Here is a 24,173-nt window from a genome sequence, read left to right on the forward strand (position 1 = left end):
CAAAGTACTTGAATTGTTCATGAACCATTAGTTCATGACATTTCAGGAACTTCAAAGATATTATAATAGTTCATAAAAATTTATCAGTGTGTTCATGAACTTCAAGTACATGATTCATCAAAATTCTTGAAGTTCATGAACTTACTTGAGGAACTTTCATGAACACTTCATGATTGTTCATCAAGTCATGACTTTGTTTTCGTAGGGGCGTGACAGTGATGGTGCCTGCTACTTGGATACATGGTCTCAAACTTTCACAAGCAATGGATATATATATATATATATATATATATATATATATATATATATATATATATATATATATATATATGAAGAAACTTGTTGCAAGCTAGTTTAAATTTACTTTCTGAAACATACAAGAAAGCTTGCGCAAGCTAGTTTACTTTCTGAAGAAAACAAGCTTGCGCAAGCTAATTTTACTTTCTGAAGAAAACAAGTAAGCTTGCGCAAGCTAGTTTTACTTTATGAAACAAACAAGAAAGCTTGTGCAAGCTAGTTTTAATTTCTGAAGCAAACAAGAAAGCTTGTACAAGCTTGCGCAAGCTTGTGCAAGCTTGCGGTTATATCCAGCTATCTTGCCTAAGCCTGCACTTGCTTGTACAAGCTTGCGCAAGCATCCATGTTAGCTTATAAACATCAAACTAGCTTATCGCAAGCTTACCGCAAGCTTGCCACAAGCTTTCAGCAAGGATGCATTTTGGTTTGGGAAGAAGTATTGTCAGTTGGAATTTGTGGTTTTATTTTACTTTTAATTCAGTTCCAAATGAAATGATCATCAAATTCAATATGCCCAGTTCTATTCATGTGTGAAGAGTCATTTGACTTATGGCAATGCCCATAAGTGCTTCCATCAAATTTGTGTAAGGGCTTACTCTGGGCTAAACTAGATATATTTTGACAACTCTGGAGAGCTTAATTGGCCTTTGGCTTGAAGACTCAAGCTAAAAACTATGTTAAATTGTCTAAGCTAAATACAATACATAAAAGGTGCAGAGATCACAGTAGTGTCAGCTAGATCTTTTGTTAAACTCACACACCATAGACAACTCACTAATTTTGTAATTGGTTAATCCTTGGTTTATTCTTTAAAATATGCAGTGATAACATTTGAAAATAACTTCAACATTTTAATAAAATACAAAATAGAGTTATCTTTTTCTGTATTGTTGATTTTTTAAAATTTTCTTTCACTTTGGATGTAGTGTTCAGTGTCAGTGCAACTGCCATGTGCTGACTTTTATTATTACAAATGATACTGAGTTGACACTGTATACATTTATGTACTATTGATGATGATTTATATGGTGACATTTACAATCTGGGAGTATAATCAGTGCAAACATATCCATGGGCTTATGAGTGTAATATTAGCTATGAAGTTTTCATTTCCGTTTGCTTATGATGACAACATGTGTTCTGACTCTTGAAGGGAAGTAACTCCAACTTTACTAATGAACATAATTTTGAAGAACTGCATGTAGATTTAATTTATAGTACAAGTCTCTCATCAGTGTATTTCCTTTAACTGATTTTTTCATATTTGATGCCCATAAAAATTTAAATACATTATATGAATATTTGTATAGCACAGTGGAGATTAAAAGTCTCACATAGAAGTGACAGTTGCTTGCATCCACCTTCTTTTCTCCAACTTTTAACTAAATTTTGAGTCATGTCTTATTATCTCATGCCCTTTGAATAAGCTGATCCAGTTATCCAGTATTTATGAACAGTCTTTTTTATGATTGGCCAATCTTGCAGCATCACTATTCAATCTCATTTGGTCTTCTCCATGCATAGGGTGTCTGTTTTATGTGATCCTTTGACCTCTGATATAATATTAATGTAACTCAGTTGTAATATATGGATCACATAACCATGCAAAGTAACCAATAGTAAAGTATGATGTACAGTTTGTAAACTAAATTTGGCTTGTGTGTCAGTCAAGGACTTGAAATAAAGTTGAATTGCTGTGCATGAGAAAATATTCTTTTGACTGATTTGTGGAAGGTAGGACTATATGGAATTTAGCTGAACTTTTAGTAGCCCATTTATATTTACTGTATTTTGACTTTCACCTAGACACTACTGCACAGTTTCAGCAAATTCCATGCTCAATTCTTATACAGTAGTCCCCCTCTTATAAGGCCACCCCTATTGCAGCAGGGAAGTGACCTTATAATGAGGGTGGCCTTTCTAGAGGGGGATGACAAATACGAATAGTAAATACGTATGAAGAAAGTCACAAGTACATTTAATTCTAAAACATTTAATATTTTCATTAAAAAATCACACACATGTTGTGAAATAAATATAAAACAAACTGTTTCATTATTTTTAAAAAGAATGTTATGAATAACCATTGATAGTAGTTTTAAAACTGTCTTTATAATTATGTTACAGATCACATCATCTGTCACTTTGTTGGTAACAGTCTAAAAAACATACCAGTCTCGTCACAATTAAAAATATCCTTGCTGTCATATCCCCTGCATATATCGGTTAGTCTTTTGTTCCAGTCTTCGATAACTTCATTTAACATCAGCTGATTCTCCACTAAGGACAGAATACTTAATATTGTGTCACACTTGAAATCTGTGCAACCATTCGCTGCTTGCAGTAAAGTCATCATATCCCAGTTCAACTGACAGAATTGTTGCTTTTTCTTGTCATTCAAATCAGGATACAAACATCTCCTGGCTCAAACAATCTTCCTTTCTCTGTCCATTTCACCTTCCCACTTCTGCAGAATTGTTTCCTTATCTTTCACGATATTGTTTATCTGAGTCTTTCTGACTTTAGTTTTCTGCAAGTATCCTCGACCACACCCCTCTCGGTCAGTTGAATTACTTTCACTTTCTCTTCTAAACTGAGAATTTTTCATTTTCTCGATGACATGTTGATCTTTTTGCAGTAAGTTATTCATGTTGCCAACTACAATACTGATAAAACAGTGTTTTATGCATGTAAACAAATTGCCATGTGTTTTTAAAGGAAGTGATCTTGTCACGTGATTCATTATTTGCTGTCTGGTACCCTATTGTTTTTATACATTTCTTTACACTAAGTGAGAGAAGCCAAAACGACTTCGATATGTACCATTAACATCATGCAGATTTGACCTCGTGGCTGTTAGGATTTGTAATTTTGACAATTATTATAATGTCAGTAGTAATAGCCACTAATTCTCAAAGTAAACAAGCTCAACATATTACTAAGGGAAGCCATATAGGCTATCAAACCATTTTCCTGCTGACTTGTGTGTTGTACATCGATACTGTCACTTCTCAGCTGTTACTATTGTTCATTAATTGTAATCTTAACAATTATCAGAGTGACTGAACTGGACATCTTATGATAACACAGCAGTAAGGCTAACTGGATTACATGTACTTACCCTTTTTTATGTATTCAGATTAAAGTCTTTCTTGGCGTTATGGAATAAATATGGCTTCTCATGAGGTGTAAATGATATAATATTAACCTTAGTGGTACATGTACTTTAATCAGCACTTCTTTCAGTAACGAAAACCTGACATCAGGGGAAACAGAAATTGGATTACTTAAAACACCTTATGAATAAAATACTGGTTCTGGATACATATTAAAATAAAATGCTGCCACTTGTGAGGGGTAAATTTTATATTATTGCACTAATATGCTGGTCGCGTTAGCCAGGTGGCCTTTCGTGAGGGGTATTTTTGAACAGAAACTCATCTGTGCCAACGGATTCTGGCCCTAAGGAGCGGGGGGGCCATTCAAGAGGGGGACTACTGTACTCCAACATAGATTTTCAGATATCTACATTGGGGTGGGAAATGTCAGAGAAGACTTGAACTCTCAAGGGAGAGGTGTATATAACTGTTTGCCACCATATATGGTTCCTAACCTTGTGGATGGCTTGCACTTTGTGTATGGAAGAACCCTGTTGATTTTGGAGTCAGAAAGTCAAAGGTTGGGGTCATTGTGTGTGAAAGAATAATAATGATTTTCCAAACAATAACATTAATGTTTACATGACACCTGAGCCAAATGTTGTGGATGACTTGCACTTGATGTGAAGAAGAAACCTATTGATGTTGAGTTTAATATTCAGTGAAGCACCTGGTATGTGCATTTGACATGGCATTTGACCCATGAAGTATGAAAACTAATAAGATACTTATTTTAAGACTGTAGAGTTGTAACAGAAAATGTTTTAGAGAAATTTCTATCCTGGAACGGCTTCCAATTTTTTTATTACAACTATGGTTTTAAACTAGGTAACAGAAAAAAGCAACATGTTTTGTAAAATTCATCAAATAATTTTTGTCCTTAGAATACAAAGTAAAATTTTACAAAGAACTTACAGTATTGTAAATTGCATACCAAATAGTCCAAAAAGTTATATCGCAAGTCCAAATGTATGAAGTTCCAATGGAATTCAGTTGTATTCAAATTAAATTCCAATATTGAATGTGTTGCTGTGCCTGTAGTCTCAATGTGCCTGTAGCCTGGATTCTGATAATGTGCTTAGTCTTTTGATGTATCGCAATAATATAATAAAAAAAATGGCAATGTCTTATTTCACTATAATTCCAGACTGATATTCCAGTCAAGAATATTGAAGAGCACTTTGTATTTCCAGAGAATAATAATTTGAATAAATTAATCCACCCAACTGAAAAAACTGAACACAACAATAAGAATGATTCTGCTTCAAGATATTGAGGCAAGAATGAGTAGTATTTAGATAAAAAAAGATTATAAAACTAAAATACAAAAATAGATACCAGATGTAGGTCAACCTTCTAATTGTCAACAAGTGTAGGAAATTCCAAAAAGAAAACTATGTCCTAGACTTATATTCAAATAAACGTTTATTTCCAAATATAATGATCTTAATATTTAACCTATACTCTTGGAGAAATATTAGCTATGTATTACGTTGTTTGCAAAATAAAGGTCACTAGTCAGGAACAACTTGATTTACATAAGATATACATTGCAACAGGTGTGAAATGACCTTGTGGCTGTAGACAGTACAATGTATGGCCAGATACTTGGAACTAGTTCACTGCCATTAGCAAGTTCAGGAGTAGGCCATATACAATTTCATGGGTAAAGAGAGATTTCAGATATCAGCTTACCATATTACACGTTGTCAGGATTCTAGAGAATAGAAAAGAAATGGTGATGTTTTGAACACTATCACTATTTAGAATTTTAAAATTAAGATTACCTTGTAAGTTGGAGGTTAAATTTCACGTGATTTAGCAGGTTTGAAGTTGTTTCTTGTAAACTCATTAAGTGTTGCATAATTTACTTTTTTGTGAATGCTCCAGTGGCATAAGTGGTTGGAGCTTCTGCCTCAGATGCAGGAGGTCACAGCTTTGAGCCCCAGCAGAGTCATACCAAAGACTAATAAAAATGGTACTAACAGCTGCCTCACTTGGCACTCAGCATTTTCAGGTTCCTGCTAGGACTGGTCAGCCTGGTGTTAAGATAATGTGACTATGTGGGACAAGATGCCTCATTGCTAAATATAAATATAAACTGCTGTACTGAAGACATCGTAACAATATGACTCAAATAGTCAAAGGTTATGTTAAAAATCACAAAACACTTTACATTTTGCACTGTTTATTTTTGTTACAGAATGCTGCCAAACATATTAACTAAACAAATATTTGAATACAAATTGTCAATTAGTATATTATAAAAACTTATTTTAATTCAAATGTTTGGGTATTCGTTCCAGCTCTAATCAATGTGCATGATTTAATTACATTATAAGTATAGGAAAAGTAAACTTTTCTTACAATCCTGGTTTGTTGTTTGTCTTCTCTATCTCTTTTGAGAGAAAGAGATATGTACTCAAGATTTTACAAAATCAGAATGTTTTCTAAGCATTATGTCATTTGTAAAAATTCAGATTTATGGAACTATTACTTTAAAGACTGAAAAGATAAATTTGACAAAGTGGACATCCATACTTCTGATAATTAGTTTCTCTTGGAGATAACAGAAGAGTCAACTTAAAATCAGTGGGCATATTCCAGAAATCGTCAGAGATAATGTTTTACCTTGGTCATTAACACAAAAAGACCTTAACAGCTCTATATGCAATGACTTGATCTTGATTCACACAACAAAATATTTTTTTGTTCATTAAATTGAGATTTTGCATAAGTTAACAATATTTCATACAGTATTGGATTTTTGTGAGAAGTAGATACAGGGGTTAATAAATAACTGTTTTAACATTGTTTCCTTGTGAATTCTTTATGCTTGAAATGCGAGTTAAGGAATTCATAAAGTTAGAATTAGTCTTCAATTAGTTGTAAAAAAAATAAAATGACCATTTTCAGGAGAATGTGCAATACTGACAACTGTTAATGTATTTAATCCTGGATGTAAGATCAGTTCAGTCAAAAATCCCTGCCACAACTAAGCACAGTAAGAAAGATAATAAAACACATTTGTGGAGAAAAATGTTTAGGGAAACTAGGGCCTTATTTAACCAAAGAGAAAGTTTGCTTTAATAATAATTTTATTTCACATTCTAAAATGATGTACTGTTGACACGTTTCCATGTAAGCTTTTTATATATATTTTTTCCACACCATTATTTCATTTGATTTAAAATTAAGTTAAATTATGTTAACAATAGCTGAATTTTGTCTCCAGTCAACTAGAATTGTTCATTACATTTGACTTGCAACTTTGAAAGCTCATATTAAGTTTTTAAAACAAGTATGATTGGCTACCTGGAATAAAAGCTTGTCATTTCATGTTGGGATAATGACCAAACTGGAGGGTGATTATAAGTAGAGAAAATCCCCCAACTTTTGTTTGGCAAGGTATATATCATACTTCTCAGGTGTCAACAATTGCAGACAATTTTAGATAAAGGGTTGTTGAACAGGCAAGATTCCAAACACAACCCTATTTTGGATTCAAATGCTCCTTTGACAATGATCAACACCAGATGCATATATTTAAAAAAGTTGGCTTTATGATTTAAAAAAACAAAAATTCTTCACTTATGTAAGAAAATGCCTGTTTCATTTTATTTATTCGACAGTATTAAAAACTGTCTTCCTAGCCAGAATTTTTCACTCTGGAAAAATGGAGCAGCATAAACTTAGACCCATCAAAGTTTGTCACTGCCAGAATAGCTGATTCTGAAATGAGATATGTCTCTCCTTACAAGATTTTAAAGGGCAGAAAATAAAAGCAAAACAAAACAACAAAAAATCCCAAAAGAACTTAAAAGGTTTGAAGTGTTCTATGTAACCCTTTTTTACCTGCACCCCACTTTTCTTCTCAAAAAAGCACATTATATTGTAAATATTTGCATGAAAATGATTCGTCTCTTTCAGTTATTTGTAATTGGCAAACCAATCCATTTTTATCTTCATGCCAAAACTATTGTATGCATTTCAACTCAAAGCCTTGCATGATTGTTATTACTAAAAGCAGAAAAAACGTATACAGTTTTGCAACTCTTGCATGGGTTTGTGAGTTTCCTGCTATTTTTTTGTCCAATGTCCCCCAACTCCTCATCTTTGCTCATGAGTACTCTTTCTGGTCAGAAATAAGAGGTTAGTGTTAGGACTGGTCATCCTGATGTCAGGATAATGTGACTGGGTAGGACATCATGCTACATGTCTGCGGCATGATGCCCCAGTGCAAGACATCACTATAAACTGCCACATTGCAGACATCATAGCGATATGACTGAAAAATTGTTAAAGCTACGTTAAAAATCCGAATCACACACACACAAAAGTTAAGATCATTAGATCATGTCATTTTGACTGGAGGAAACATTGATTTAAGAAAGTGAAGATCCTTAAATTGTGTATTTTGACTTATGGAGTAAGCATTGATTTACAAAAGTGAACATCCTTTAATCATGTCATTTTGACTTGTGGATTCATTTACAAAAGTGAACATAATTAAATCATGACTAGGATTTGGAGGTTTATTTATGTTGCATGACTTGATACATGTTCCGGTTGCCAGTAGCTGTACCAGGTGACTTTATTCTACATGAATATATAGTACGCAGGACCTGTATCAAGCTAGTAAACTGGGTGAGCTGAGAACCAATGGTGCTTACATAGAAATCCAAGGCCCTCAACCTGATTCAGTTTGTACATTGGCCCCATAATTTAGTAGGGTCAAATCAATACAGGTTTTGCAAGGTATTAAAACAGCTATGACCATTGACTTTCTTGGCATATTGCTTTGAATAATGGTGTTAACATTACACATACATTTGCACTGTAACCTACATTTGATGTTATGATGTAACGGTCTGCTACTGTATAATATTTTAGTAACACTTTTTGTAAACTAGTACATGTATCATGAAATAGCATTTTGGCAGATGCTTTTAATAGAACTGATAGAAGCTTGATTTTTTTAATATCAAGCTCATGTTCAGTGTGGTTGGAAGCAAGAAACAGCATTCAGTTGTTTGTTAATGCTTTAAAAAGTTTATTTTAGTTTTGTTAATTTCTAGATAACAATTTAATAAATTGGGTATATCACACAATTTCTTTGGTACTAATTGTGTTTGTAAAAAGTCAGTGGAGTGTTTCTTAACATTGCAAAACCTGCAAGATTCGAACTCAAGTCTCAGATTTGGCCAATGGGGGTATGTGAGAAAGCTTGCCAGTAGCTTCGTGTGGGTCGGTGGTTTTTTCTGTGGTTTTCCTGGGGTTTTCCTCCACCATTTATAGTGGCCGCCATGTATAGCCTATCTTGTGCTGAAAAATAATGTTAAACCCTGCAACAACAGCAATAACAACTAAAGTCTTCATCACAGTTTTCATCTTTTTATTTGAATGCATCAAATAGTTTAGTGACTATTTCAGGGTATGTTTGATTTATATATATATATATATATATATATATATATATATATATATATATATATATATATATATATATATATATATGTCGTTTGAGTGAGTGTTATAACAGTTCTCAAACATGTACTATCAATTGTGCAAAGAGCATCTGAAAGTTGAGTCAACAGCATAGTTTATATTGGTCAAATGTGCCATCATACAACATGGACTGTGCTTACACTATGAGAGACAGATGGATATGATTGACCAGGATTATTTTGCAAAAGTGTGAGCAACATTTGAGGATCCCTCATGTAATTTGTTTCACAATTTTGTCCAGTATATTTCCCCTTTAAATACATGAGAAATTGCTTTTGATTTAGAAAAACAAAGTCAAGGTGTGCATGTTGAGCCCTGTATCAAAGCATTGCTGAGAAAATGTCAGTGAAAATCAGAGCCATGCATGAGCAGCACATTTATTCTACAAACACATAAATGTTTTAATGCATTCAGATTACCAAAAATATTTTCATTTTCAGCATTAGTCTATCAGTGTTCTATACAAATTACATGCACTCAGAATAGTGGGGGGAGGGGCATGTACTTCAATCCCCAGAGTGTCATACATGCATTTGTTAAGTCAAAGAATAGGAATAAGTGAAGAAACTAACTCATTTGAAAAACTAGTTTACAAATGGTAGAGTGTAGTATTACATAAATGTTTTAGACAATTACACCTTACAGAAAAATATATGTCCAGTGTGATCCCCTGAGGCTGAGAATTTCATTCACACATGTAATGTTACACTGATCAGGTACTTTTTCATTTTCCCATCTATCCTTTTGAAAGTGTTTTTCTAAGTGACTCAAAAAATAGACTAGGGACTTCACAGAGTTCCATAATTGAAGAGTACAGTATACCTTATCTTGAAAGTCATGTATGATCATGTGTATGTTCATGTACATGATAACGAAGTTTTGAATCCTAAATCGAGTCTTAGGATATGATATTTTCAAGACAAAATTGTGTCATTTTTGCTGATTTAAAAAAATTCTGCTGATAAATTAACTAATTGCACAAAAGTCATGCATCATATTTTCAAGCTCAGGCCTACTTCCATTTCCTAAATCCCTCCTATATTTAGAAAATGTCCCTTTATTTTCAAGGGTATGGTGGAATTCTCCTCTCCCCCTCCACCTCCCCAACCCCCTGCATACTGATCACTCCAGTGGCCTATTGGTTAGAGCATCCACCTCAGATGTGGGAGGTCGAGTCATACCAAAGACTTGTACAGATGGTACTAGCTGCCAAAGTCGCTTGGTGCTCAGCATTAAGAGGATAGTTTTAGGACTGGTCAGCCTGGTGTCAGGATAATGTGACTGGGTGGGACATGCTGCATGTCTGTGGCATTCTGCCCCAGTGCTAGACATTACTATAAACTGCCACACTGCAGACATTGTAGCGATATAACTGAAAAATTGTTAAAGCTACGTTCAAAATCCATATCAAACACACACACGACTGTGAGGCCTAGATGTGGTGCTGAGTAAGTGGAGTATGGCTTAAAAGCCAAATTAGAGCTACTGTCATAGCTTGCCATGGCAAATCTCCCCCATTTGATTACATCCTGACCTACTTGCAGGCAAGGGTCCATGGTTCATGTCACATTTACTTTTAAGCCCCCTTCCAATAAATCTTGTTGATAAAAGCAAATATTTGTGATGTCATCCATCTCCATTAAGAACTGCTTTTCATTTCTTTAAAAATCAAAATTTGTATCGAGTAAATATCACATTTATATGTGGTGTCATACTTGAACATTTTAAGCTATAGCTTTCTCTATGACTGGGATGAGTAGACAACAAAGAAGTAGTTATGGTAGTTGCTTACACGTAAAAATAGAACCAAATTAATCCTTTAACGTTTGTTTATTTAGCAAGACAGCTCTGATAATAGAATTCAATTCTTCCATGCTTCACTTCATTTTAATGATAGTTCACTTTTTCAAAAGATAGTAGCAAAACTGGTGGGGGCTTTCTGTTTGAATGCTCGATTCCCCTTACAATAACTTCTCCACAAGTTGTGTGGTACTTAAGTTTGCCTCAGTTAAGTTACTCCCGGGCAGTATATTGGAGTAAATAAAATAAAATGTATAGATGTTGAACCCTGTTGGATGAGAGTGCAATTGGTGTGTTCTCTTTATTTATGTTTCATGTTGCTGCATTTTAGAAAAGTCTGGATAAGACAAAATAATTGCTACTATTTGATAGTGAAAACAATCTATTTGTGATTGGGTAGGTTGACCTACCAGCCCTTTATGTTTTGGCTGTATGTTTTATGGAAATATGACTGTTCTTGTAAAATATGGACACTAGATTGTCTTTGATTCTGATTAGGGTTTCATATCAAATTCATTGGAGTTGGTCAGGGACCCAGTCTAACTTTTCCAGGATTACCTTAGATGCTTTAAACTGCACATATTTTTCATGCTGAATGTCCAGATGATCAAGGTTTTGCTTGTAGAATTTCTAAAAATTATATCCAACAAGTGATACATGTTCAAAATAAAATGGACAATAAACCTCTTAAAAAGCCAGGGTTTATGTCATGTTGAGAGATATCAAGAAACCATTGAGTTCCAGAGTGTTTGCAACTGCGGTTTATGAAAATGTAATGGAGATAATAAAGGTCTAAGTGTACTTAACAAACTTCTTACTTAAAGATAATGTCTACCATCACTGCTTCAGTCTTGAATAACACTTCTGATGTATTTTAAATGCATGTTTTTTAATTTAACAATATCAGTGCATGATATTTTGTTGCACCTTACGGAAAACTTGTCTAACTATAGAAGAAAAAAGATTGACAACTTTTCTAAGAAGGTCTTGTTAGGGTTGGCAGGTCTGCCAGGGTCTCCTTCTTGCTGTGGATGTCTCTTTGAAGTCCACTATCCTTCAGGCAGCTTCTTCTTATATATTGGAATAAAGACTATTTGGAGAGGAAAGTTTAAATTTCACTTCCCCCATAAGTTCCTCATGATCCCATGAGATGACATTGATCAGGACAAGGTTGCAGTGGAAGAAATCTAGCTGTTGTTTAACTATTTTCTTTCTTTACAAGGCAATGACCAAATTGCTATGAAGCTAGCCATGCTGTTTGCTTTGTTAACAGGACAGATGTGTCAGATGCTTCACCTTATACAGACAAATAGCATTGAAATTGGTGTTAACAGTGTACAAATAGACATTCCTTCATTGCAGAAACAATCTAAACTGGGGAACCATGTGGAATCCTTAGTTTTTTTTCTCACTCTTATCCATATGTTGTGGCTTGTTTACAGTGTTATTTGCAACAGACCAAATTTGTGAAATTCTGAAACAGTTATTCATCAGCACACACTCTTGCCATAAAAAGTTGCAAAAGACTATCAAACTGGATACAGACTGTTATGAGGGATTCTGGTATTGATACATCAGTTTTCAGGCTCATAGTAAAAGGGTTCATCCGTTTCTTCAGCCAGTGCTAAAGGCATACATTTGGGTACAATCTTGAAGGCAGCTGCTTGGGCTAGTGCCTGTATTTTCAGGAGATTCTATGACAAACCTGTTACAGACATGACTGAATTCAGTGCAAAGGTTTTGTCAGCATCCAGAATTTCATAATGGTCATGTAATGTACATTGTAACTTTTGTATATCTGGTTTACTACTAAAACATAAAAGTTTTCATATTTTCCTGCTTGTTGTTAATCTATAATATAAATGGAAGCCTCTTTCTGAAATCTCATGGGATCACGAGGCACTTTTAGGGGAAGTGAAATTGATAAATTAATTTAGATTACTATTAGTCGAAGTTTGATTGTAATTTCATGAACCCCATAAGCGCCTTAGTGATCACATGCCCACCCTTCATATTCCTGCCCAATAAAACATTGAGGCTTGCTCTCAAGACTGATCAACCACGTGACCAATGTCATCTCCAGTGATCACAAAAGTGCTTTTGAGGTTCATGAAATTACAATCAAACTTTGACTTGGTAAGTCTAGTTTAATTTATCAGTTATAATAGTACAGTTGTTCATGTTGAGGATGAGCTGCTGTAGTGCACTGGTGAGGGTCACCATCCTAGGTTGTCCTCTATGTGAGAGTATGGTATCTGACACTTTACCTGTTTCAAAAGAGCTTTATTATTCTTACCTAGAATAAAGTTCTTACTGTAGGTGTAGATCTATATATGTTCTAAGCAGGGTCCTTAAGTGATCTTAAAATAAATAATAAAATCAAGTGACATTTGACCATGGACATTTTAGGATGGTTTTTATACCCTCACTGTTGTCCAAGAGGACATCTTGATTGAGTCCTTTATTTCCATTAATCTGTCAATATGTCCATCCTGAGGAGCTTATTATCAAGATTGCACAAAAACTACCCTCGACACAGACAGATTTGCTTAGCAGATTTTTAAATCTTCACTCCAAATAACATTTGCTTGTTTTACTTGACCAATCACAGACTGGAAGAGCTTAGGGTTGACCTGTTGTTCATCATCCAACTGTATCTAGGTGCAGGTTTGTTATGGTTACTGCTTCTTAGCTTCCTGGAGGTTTGCCCAATCTGTTTAAAATCAGATTCCCACTGTCCTACATGGAGATCTGACAGCAACCGATTAGGTGATATGTTCAGGTGACCTCTGAATTAGCCATTGGAAATGCATCTTTAAAAAATCCGAAAGTGAATCATATCGTTCACAGTGTATTCCCCAGGGGTGTAAAATTGAGGGTAATAAAAAAAGTCAGAACTGGGGGTCAAATAAAAAAAAATGTTGGGTCAAAAATATACTGACATCATCTCACCCACACTTTTACAGCTTGAAATAGGATGCCTCTTACACAACATACTCTCTCTCTCTCTAAAAGTACAAATAAACCAACATGCACAGTTAACAAACAAATGCATTGTTCATTCAAAGAATAATTTTATTAGTTCATTTTTCTTTTAATTTAAAGTCGTACATTTAACAGTCTCCTTATAATCTGTTTGTAGCAATATTAGAGACCAACACATTACATATAAGCCAATACAAAACACCAATTAAATCTTTTTTTTAAAAACCAAATGGCAGTTAATTTACTACCTGTCATAAAATGTGTACTATCATCAGAGTCATTGTACATGTACTTCATCCTAGAACACATTTATCCAAAAATCAAAAAGGCTAATGATTATTCTTCTTTCTAATAAGTTACACTTGAACTTTAAGATCTTTTATTGCAGCAAGGTAAAAACCAACAAAAGCTGCAGTGACCCCCTGACTTTATAATCCAAATAACACATGTGTTTCAGCAAGTTTACTGATTTCTTTGTTGTGAAAGAATGTCTCGGGTGATAATGTGTTCTCCAGATATCTTGTGGCAAACAAGGGCAGATTTTTTAAAATTCTTAAACCCTGTCATGAAATGATTATTCACTGTTGCCGTCTTTGCAATCATCCTAATGGATGTGCCATATTCCAGTCAAGGGAATTATTTTCTCCATTTTTCATTAAAGTTAGATCCACAATTACTCTATTGTTACTCTTTTGTGTTCTGCTTCTTTCACTTTCTTCGCTAATGATTCTTAGTCTAAGCCATTTTAATCTGGTGATTACTTTAAAATGCAGCAAGCATTGATGTTAATCATCTGGACGACATTTTGATGGGCTCGATGGAAATTGTATGAGAGCTCACGAGATATGGGGAAGCTACTCTGTCATAACATTGCCTATGCTAGTCTGGTTCCCTGTTTCGTATGCTCCCTGCATTGCACTCCACTATACGAATAGCAGAGTGCAACTCAGGAAGCATATGAAGCAGGGAACCAGACTATGCCTATGCTCAAAGTATACACGATGCAAATCCTTTGCATCAAACAAACGCGCAGCAGCAAAACATGTGCATCAGTTTTCTCTAGCATGCATCCCTGATGCACAAATGTATGTAAAGGGAAACACTGCATTCAGCACACATTGATGTTTCTTCAGCCACACTGCTCAGTCTTCCAAATGTGATGATACAAGACTTCATCTGATTGGGTGATAAAATAGTATTTATTGTAATGATCCTTAACTGGTCACCAGAACATGATCCTTAAGTGGTTGTTATCAGATCTTCACATATGACAGTGGTGGTCTGATTTTAATCAGATCGAAGGATTGCCTTGAAATGAGATGCATGGTCATATTTTCATCGGGTTCTCACCAAGGGACACCTTAAGATGCCTCATTGATCCCATATGAAAATGGTGCCTGTCTGACATACATTATCTCGTTTTGCTTCTCCTCCAGTGTGGAAAAATTACGTAGACATAGGATTTCACCAGAATACTTGTTATGATATTTAGTGGATCCCAATCAGATGGTACCAGTCTTACTTCCAATATGGCTGCTACAATGGCAGTCTTGAAAATCTTTTCACTACTCCAGAATGGATGGATATATTTTCATTTTATTTTTCACTAAAAGACTTCAAATGATGTTTAGTTGGTCCTAAATGTACATGGTACTGATCTTTTACCTAATATCCAGGCCACCACATTGCTGAGTTTGAAAAGTTTTGTTGTTACTCAAGAATGGTTAGTAGTGTCTGTTCTTTCAAAGGACTGTTGTTAGAGAATTTTTTAAAATTGTAATTGTAAATTTTAAAATGCTGCATTATGTTGATCAAGGTTGTTAAGAGCAGTGGACAGTTTTCACTTGCAATTACCAATATTCAGTTACAAATACAACCATTTTACTCACAATTTGGAAGTGTACAATGAATCCGTATGTTCCACATCAATGGGTACTGGTCTTGTGCTTCAGCATAAAGCAGAAATAAGCCTAATTATTTGCATTCATAGAAACAGTGAATATTCCAATATGATTCCCTCCCAAACAAAAGTAATGCATTGAGATGGAGGTTTCTTACAGCTAGCAGAAATGAGATCATTGGAATGTGACAATGCTTGTTTGTTTTGTATGTTTAATTCCATTTTTTAGCACATTTATATGCTGCACATGGTGGATGGTATATTTGGTGGAGGATGAATCTGGAAAACCCCAGTAAGAACTACTGACCCACAGCAGACATGATTTTTCTCCATTTTAAAGTGGAATTCTGCTTTTCTCCTGACTTGAATCAGATTTTTTTATATATATATTTTTTTATATCATCTCCTATCCATTCTTTTAAAAACAGTCTTTCCTGTCCCATTCCACAATGACCCTTGTAAATTAATTTTTCCATATACTGTATTAGTTAGCACTCGACTCATAAAGAGTATTCTGATTGGTCAAAGGTTTAAATTCATCCAGTGAATCTTTGTGTATTGGAAACTGTTGGCAATGGAAAGAAGAAGACTGCTTGCAAAACAATGCATCCTGAGTTGTTGAGAGACCATGACTAGAAAAGTTTAAATAAAGGTTAAAAAAAACAAACGTATGGAAATAGGAATGGCTGGAGTGAAAAGTTGATGGAAATTTAGTTGGTCAGTTTTTTTTGAAAACTTTACGCTAGAGGACTGGCTTTTTATGACCTCTGCAAGAAAGATCTGAATTATGATAATCACGGAAGAGTTTGGAACAGCACCTACAAAAGAAGCTGCATATGGAAAAATTGAAGCTCAGAAGGCATCTGGAAAAAGTGCAGTAATTACTATAAGAAAGACTTGTTACATGAGAGAACAGATGTAGCTGTCAGAATATGTGCACTGCATGTCACCAGCTTGAAAGAAAAATGTCATTGGTGACAAAAAGGAAGGTTAATAAAATCTTTGCCAAAGCCACGTATCAACAGGTTGTGTCCATTGGAGAAAAAGACAAGTGAATGTATGGGATTATTTGTATCTAGTTGATGTACTTTGGTGTTTATTTTACAGAATTGTTATGAAAAGAGAGAAGTATAACATATTTGCTGCAAAAATTTACAAATTATTGTGACTTAATTACGATGTGACCACTGACATGCATATGAAATAACTTCAGCATCATAATTATTGGACACAGGTGTTTGTTACAAAGAAAATTAGAGGTCTAACCTGTAACAATATAACACATATTTTTTACAGGTTAGACTCCTAATTTTCTTTGTAACGAAACCCTGTGGTATTGGAGAACAAATTCATGTAACTATATCATAAATGTTGTGAAATTATTGAAGTCAAGTTGAAAATTTTTGGTAAGTTTATTAGATTTTCAAATGATTATTTTGGTTTATTTTATGATCATAAATTGCACAAGGAGCAGTTTTTTATGAGTGTAAAATGCGTTTTGGGCCAGGGGCATTCAGCCTCCCAGGAAGCCTAGATCAGGGATGCTGCCCCTTGAGACCCCATAGGGCGAGGACCCCCAAACCCCTCTTTAAATATTTTCAGCTTTTTTAAATGGAAGACCAAAATCATGTTGCATACATGCCAACCTTTATGCTTTTAGCATATAATCATTACACTTGTCACTGAATTACATATTACACTTGCCTGTATATGGCTAATGCTTTTAAAAATTAAAAATAAGCGTAAATCAGGAAAGACTTGTTTGGCATTTATATTATCATTTTAAACCACTAATTATAAAAAATTTAAATATTCTAAACTGAAAGACTGTCACATACAAAATAGCGTTAGAGCTAATTTGTCCATAATTGTATTTCTTTCCTATTTATAATAACTGTATATGACCCATTTCTAAGAAAATAGACAGGTTTCTTTAATTTGAAACTATGCCTCACAGATTCATTATATTCATGATGAATTTAACGAATTAGTCTACTTTTAAAGAAAATGGCAACTTCTAGTAAGCAAAACGGGTTTTTACAGTTTGACTTATTGATAAAACTTCTTCAAACAAATTGGTCTTTTTAAGCTTCAAAAGATGTTTGATCAGAAAAAGGACAAATCAACACCACTTTACAAATCTGTGAAAAAGAATATGAGAGTAATGCAATACTGCATTCACACTGTGCATTTTTTCGTGCTCATTGCAGAATTTGTGGACTTAACGACCATTCGGCAAAAGTTTGACATGTTGACAGGTTAAAGTGAATATTGAATATAATTTAACAATTTTTCATTATATTTTGTGTTTGTATTCTAGTTCTGATCCATTGTGGGGTCCTGGAATGTGACAAAACATCCTTCAAGTTTGGTTGCAACACAAGACTCAACTTGTATGTGCATGATTTGTAACTATCATGACATAGATTTCAAGGGCAGACGATTTGATACTTACGAGTCAGTGTGGAGAGGCACTTTGCTCCCATTTCCTGGGCATAATATAGCCAGTAATGTGTTAAAAGTGCATGTAAAACCATCAAACCACAAAACATTTTACATGGATTCAGAAATAATAAGTAGGTAGCTTTTTTGTAAAATGAGAAGATCTTTAATTTGGTTTAAAGTACCATTCTATTACTCAGATGTATGGCTGACTGTTTATAGCATTATTCTTGCTTCATATCTGTTTCATAGATAGGAGTTGACCTTATTTTCTGTTTTTGTAAAGAAGATGACAGTTTACCTCGAATTAAACAGGTCTTAGTCAGCGTTATCTGTGTCTCCAATAAAGACTGTACTGTCATTACTAAGACTGGCCCTATTGTGGATAGTATGTGACCTACAAAAAGGTGTTCATTACTTCCAATGATGTAATGAATTGTCCTTAGAAAAAGGTAGCAAGACAGATTTGTGATCATTAATGTCACATTTTATTGAAAAAATTGAAAAGGAGGAGAGTGCACTGACAAAAGACATTTATGGATTGTGTTGAGCAGTTAAGGTGTGAATGTGACATTTACATATACCTTTATGGTAAATGTCGTACATAATAGAGATCATCAGGGTAGGGTAGTTCATTACAACTGAGTCACCTTTTTAAATAAAGATATTATTATTATTATTAAAAATAATAGTACATCATAATGGAATAGTCTTAATCTGTACAGAAATTCAGAATTTCAATATTGCCCCAGAGATGTAGATTATAAACACTTCATAGTTGGTTACATATGTTTCTTAACTGAAAGTTTATGAAAGCTTCACTTTTATCTGTTAAGTACATGTATCTGTAATTTTTTGCTTTTGTTATAAATTGAAGGCACAAATAACATTAAAAAAGAAAATTACATGAAAAACTAAGTCATATGTTTATGCAAACAATATTTACAAAACTCCTGTTGGGTGTTGCAGTATTTATGTACAGCTGTACTGTACCACTGTTTTCACTATGGGATCATTGATCTTGCAATGGCTTTTAAATGGTAGGTCAGATATAAATTTTGGAGCTTATGTCGTATTGTTAAATAGATCATGTCTGGACAGTATGAATATCAGTTTCACTGTACAGATGTTATCCAATGTGTTTACATACATAACAACCATTATGCTTTTTGGTATAATCATTATGCTTTTTTCAACCCAAATACATTTTATGTTTGATTGTATATGGATTATGCTTGTTTGGTTCATTAAAAAGATAAAGTAATAAACAGTTATTGTTCTCATTCTAACTATCATCTCCAGTTCCTCTCATATACATTTGAGAATATTCATAAAATGATGATTGCTGTGTAAGAATAACTTAAGATTACTTTCCTTATTTGCTGTATATGACCCATTTCCAAGAAAACAAATGGGTTTCTTCAGATATAAATTTTGCCTTACAGATTCATTATATTGATAAGCTTGTTATTTAGCAGACCAGTCTATACTTCTAAAGAAACCAGTACTAACTGTTTAGTGAAATGCTTTATGGTTTGAGTTGTGGATGTTATATGATGGAAAATGTTAAAGCAAATGGATCTTTTAAAACTTAAGAAAACAGGACCGCTTTAGAAACTTTGAAAGAATGTGAGAGTAATGTAATACAGTACTCTGAGCAGAATTCCAGTTCATGATCATTCAGCGAAAGTTTTACATGTAGACAAATTAAAGTGAGTGCAAACGGTAGTAACCATGAAAGTTGGTTACTGCAAGTAATGAGTAATTGATATTGAATAAGCCCTCGCTACTATTACTAGATGAAAAATAAATTAATCTTGTATACTAACAACCAGTCTTGAATGCATGCATTTGGTCTATAAATGCATGGAATTTTTCTCTTTCTATGTGTGTGAATTTTCAGTGAGAATTTCATTGAAACAAAAATGCAGACATAAATAATCATTAAATTTACATAAAAGTTGCTTAAACAGTATGAAAATACTTTGTGTAAGCTGATTTGCATTGCTTTTTGATGAGAAAACATGACACTATATTATACACAGAACATTCGGTGACCTTGAGAAAGGTAGGGGGTTGAAAATGTTGACTTTACAAAGGCGTAGTTGGCTTTGTTGTCTGATGATGCTTAAAATGCTAAGTGATAGGGCAACCATTTCACCAGGTTATCTCCCTTGTATGGAGCTTTGTTGTTGTTGTTGTTGTGGGGTTCAACGCCATTTTTCAGCACACGATAGGCTATACATGGTGGCCAGTATTAATGGTGGAGGAAGAACTCAGGAAAGAACCACCAACCCACGAGAAGCTACTGGCAAGCTTTCTCACATACCCACATTGGCTGAATCCGAGACTCAAACTGGCGCAGACAGAGGTGAGATGGCAGTGATCCGTAATGGAGAGCACTTCAGACCACTCAGCCACTTACACTGCTGTAAATATGACCCATTAGATGCCGGTACTTATACCTTGTGCAATTTGTAACACAAGGTAATGGAAAACTGGGTAAAGTTTAATGCAGATACTTTATAGCAAAATGTAAAGTTTGTGGGTCATACACACACACACACACACACACACACACACACACACACACACACACACACATAGTGTGACCCTGCTATAACATGATTGTTGGAGTCCCAAAATGGAGTCTGTGCTATATACGGAACTGTGTTATAACCAACCAGGTCAATTAGCTAAAGAGAAAGTTGCATAACTCTCCCCCCAAAACAAATTAGGCAAATACAAGTGGGAGCAGTACTGTGAACTCATTGATATGATTATGAATTTGTTCAAGATTAAACAGAAGTACTTAAAATAGTTATTACATATTGATATTTATTTGTATGTGCAGCAGTTGAGTACATGTACTCACCAGTTAATCTGATCTTGTCCATAAAAGTAATTCCATCAAAAGTGTACATAAAGAAGCATCATTTCTGTAACAAAAAAAAAACATTCATTAGGTCCATTTGAATCCTGACATGTAATTTCTTGCTAATATTTTGAAAACAACGTAAGAAACGGGTGTCTTTATTTCCTGTAATCTTCATATCAGCTGGACATGTCCAAAGCTTCTGATTTCTGGCTGACAATGAAATGCATTATTCAGACACTGGGAGTTTTGAAAATGAAACCAGTATTTAGGCTGGAAATGTACATGTACATTACTGAAAATTCGCATGGAAGATCAAAGGTTTTGACCTCAAATGCTCTTGTGATGAGAATTCAGCAGGTGTGTGTACACTGCCAGAACCCAGTTTGAGAGTAAGCCATTCACTGTGTGTTCAGAACAAGTTCTTAAAAGATGTCAATATCTAAAGAACAGAGGATAAATAAAATAAATTCCATATTCATTGAGAAATTTGTTTTATATAAATGAGCAGGGAGTATATATATATTGATTATATTAGCCAATCCCTTCACCCCATAACTTAAATACTTTTGTTCCAGTGTTTACATTGGCAGGACAGTTATCTGTGTACATGTGAATTATTTGAAGCTAGTACATATTTTATATATATAAAATTGTAAAACTGGCATTTTGCATGAGTGTGTGCTACAAGAAAAATAATCCTGTATCCTGTTGGACCGCTATAATCTTAGGTATATGTCTTTCACACAATAACTCAGTCTCCTTTGGCCTCTCGTTGAGGATTTTCTGTCTCTCATTAAACTGTACCAGTTATTGACATTGGTACATTAAGGAGTCGATGTCGTGTTTTTCTCAGTTTTCTTCAATTAATAATCCCTCACGGGGGATGAGAAATATTGTTCCCAGATTACAGGTGCAGTCAGCAAGCCTGGTGTGTGCTAATACATTTTATTTAGCCCACTGCACTACAGATGTGATGTTCGTCATGGACTTGTTATGCATCTGCATGCCTCCATCATTTATGTGGAAGGGGCATGTAGTATTCCCTTTCCTGTCCCATCAAATCTGTCACCATAACTTTTCAAGGACATGATAGATAAAATAAAAATTGTTATGAGGCTTTACATTAAGGTTCAGTTTTAACTATTTTTGAGCATAATTTTATGCAGTTATTGCACCTGTATCACTTGGAATTTTGCCTTCAATTGTAGCAATCATGGATGCATTTCTAATATTAGTACCCTTGTGTGACAAAAATATTGTAATTTTTTTTTACTTCTTTTCACTAAATGAACAAGAACGAAATATGAATGTCTCAAAGTTAACATGTCAGATAATCCTTGGCAGAATTTAAGCTGGACTACCTCATTGTTTTCTAGTTCTACCACATGGATACCATCTGTTTATGAAATTTATTGATCTAGACCTGCTCTGTGTTGGATTGGTCAGAAATGTAAGAATTACAGACATTTGTGTACATACATGTATGTAGTCCTACAATGTAAGACATAGCACACATTACTTTTGTTTTAGTGCTAGGTCTTACTGCCCAAATAATGGGCTTGTATAGCGTGTTCCAATGTCGGTTAACATCAGAATGAGTAGTCAAATTTTCAGGAATATCTCACACACTTGGCAGCCCATATCTACACTCTTCCACAAATTAATATGTACATACTGTGCTGTTTTTGTCCTGGTGGAATCCAAATCTAACACTCGCAAATGGATGCATTTTCATGTTCTGTTGACATACATATGAATTGGCTGAAATGTGATGGTATTCGAGGTATGCTGAAGTATGTTCAAGTAGGTTCATGTGAGGGATATGTTTCTTGAACGAAATGAAATGTTGCTTACAGTTCCAATACGCATAATATATTTTTATTCGTTTTGTTAAAGAACGATTTCAACTTAACCTGATTTCAGCATTCCTGGCTTTCATCACTTTCCAGCCAACTGAAATGTAGGCCAACAAAACTTGAATACATGTCCATTTCTTTTGTGAGGATTTGAATTTATTAGAGAAAAGACATCAGAGTAAGTAAAGTCTCACTAAAACATTATGACTTTACTTTGTAGAAAAGCATCGTTATTTTAGTTGCCAGCTGTATGAGATATGAAATGATCATGAATAATTCATGAACTGGCATGAACTGATCTTGAACTTGGTTCATGAACCATTCATGAAAGTTCATCAAAAGGTTCATAAACTATTCATGAATGTGCATGTACTGAAAATGGTCAATTCATGAAATTATGAATTCATGAACTGTTCATGAACCAACACTTCACAAACTGTTCTTGAACAGTTCATAAAAGTTCACAAATTGGGTCATCATCGTGCATGAACAAGTGCATGAACATATTCATGAACTATGATGAACAAAGTTGCTCAATGATTCGTGAACAGTTCCTATAACAAAAATGATTATCTGACAACTTGCAAATACCCATTTCGTTCTGAATCATAAAATAACCTTAAATGTGAGGGTTTTAAAACAGTATAAAATGCAACATATTATCTTAAAAACGGTATTTAATTTCAGATAAATTTTAAATATGCAACAAAGAACACGTAAATTGACAAGCTTTTGTTATTTTACTCTTAGCAACACTTTTTTGTAAGTTTTGTAATTTTTCAAGAGATATTGGGGCAGTTGTGTGCAATCAACTGTTGAAGTATACTTCATCATCAAGGGGATGTCTTTCTACTGAGGTTTCTCCTGACTTGACCAATCTTTTTCCCAGAGACTGACCTGTCTGATTACTCTTGTGAAGATGTCCAGGGCCTATAATTTAATCAAATCCTGCCCATTGTCACTACTGAATGTCTCCATCTGCAACTTAAGCTGTTCCATCCGATTACTGTTTGGATCTTTAACATTGCTGCAGCAGTCACAATTTAATGTCTCTTCCATCTTGGCCATAGGATCCTCCAGTTTTAAAATTTTTCTCCTTAACCTACAAACCTCATCCGCAAATAATTTTACTTTTCTGCTGTCTGATCTGAAAGAAACGTAAAGTTAGTTAATTACAGATAACCTCTGATTAACATTGTTTTCAGCTTTTAGCACATTATTATTGTACCCTACTTTATTTACTGGAATAAGTATGATCCAACTCAACATGATTTAATCCCTTACACTTAATACACAACTTACTTAGCATATATATTATTGAAGAAATTTGTCAATAATTCTAATTTAAC

At 34.2% G+C, this 24,173-nt stretch overlaps 1 protein-coding gene across 2 annotated transcripts in view; it reads left to right on the plus strand.

Annotated features, from left to right (window-relative positions):
- LOC149805783 (mitogen-activated protein kinase kinase kinase 11-like) overlaps positions 1 to 24,173 on the plus strand; it is a 104,820-nt gene that overhangs the window by 29,035 nt on the left and 51,612 nt on the right. The window lies entirely within an intron of this gene.

This window comes from Sinohyriopsis cumingii, chromosome 2 (assembly GCF_028554795.1).
Source record: "Sinohyriopsis cumingii isolate HCF-2022 chromosome 2, ASM2855479v2, whole genome shotgun sequence".
Lineage (NCBI taxonomy): Eukaryota > Metazoa > Mollusca > Bivalvia > Unionida > Unionidae > Sinohyriopsis > Sinohyriopsis cumingii.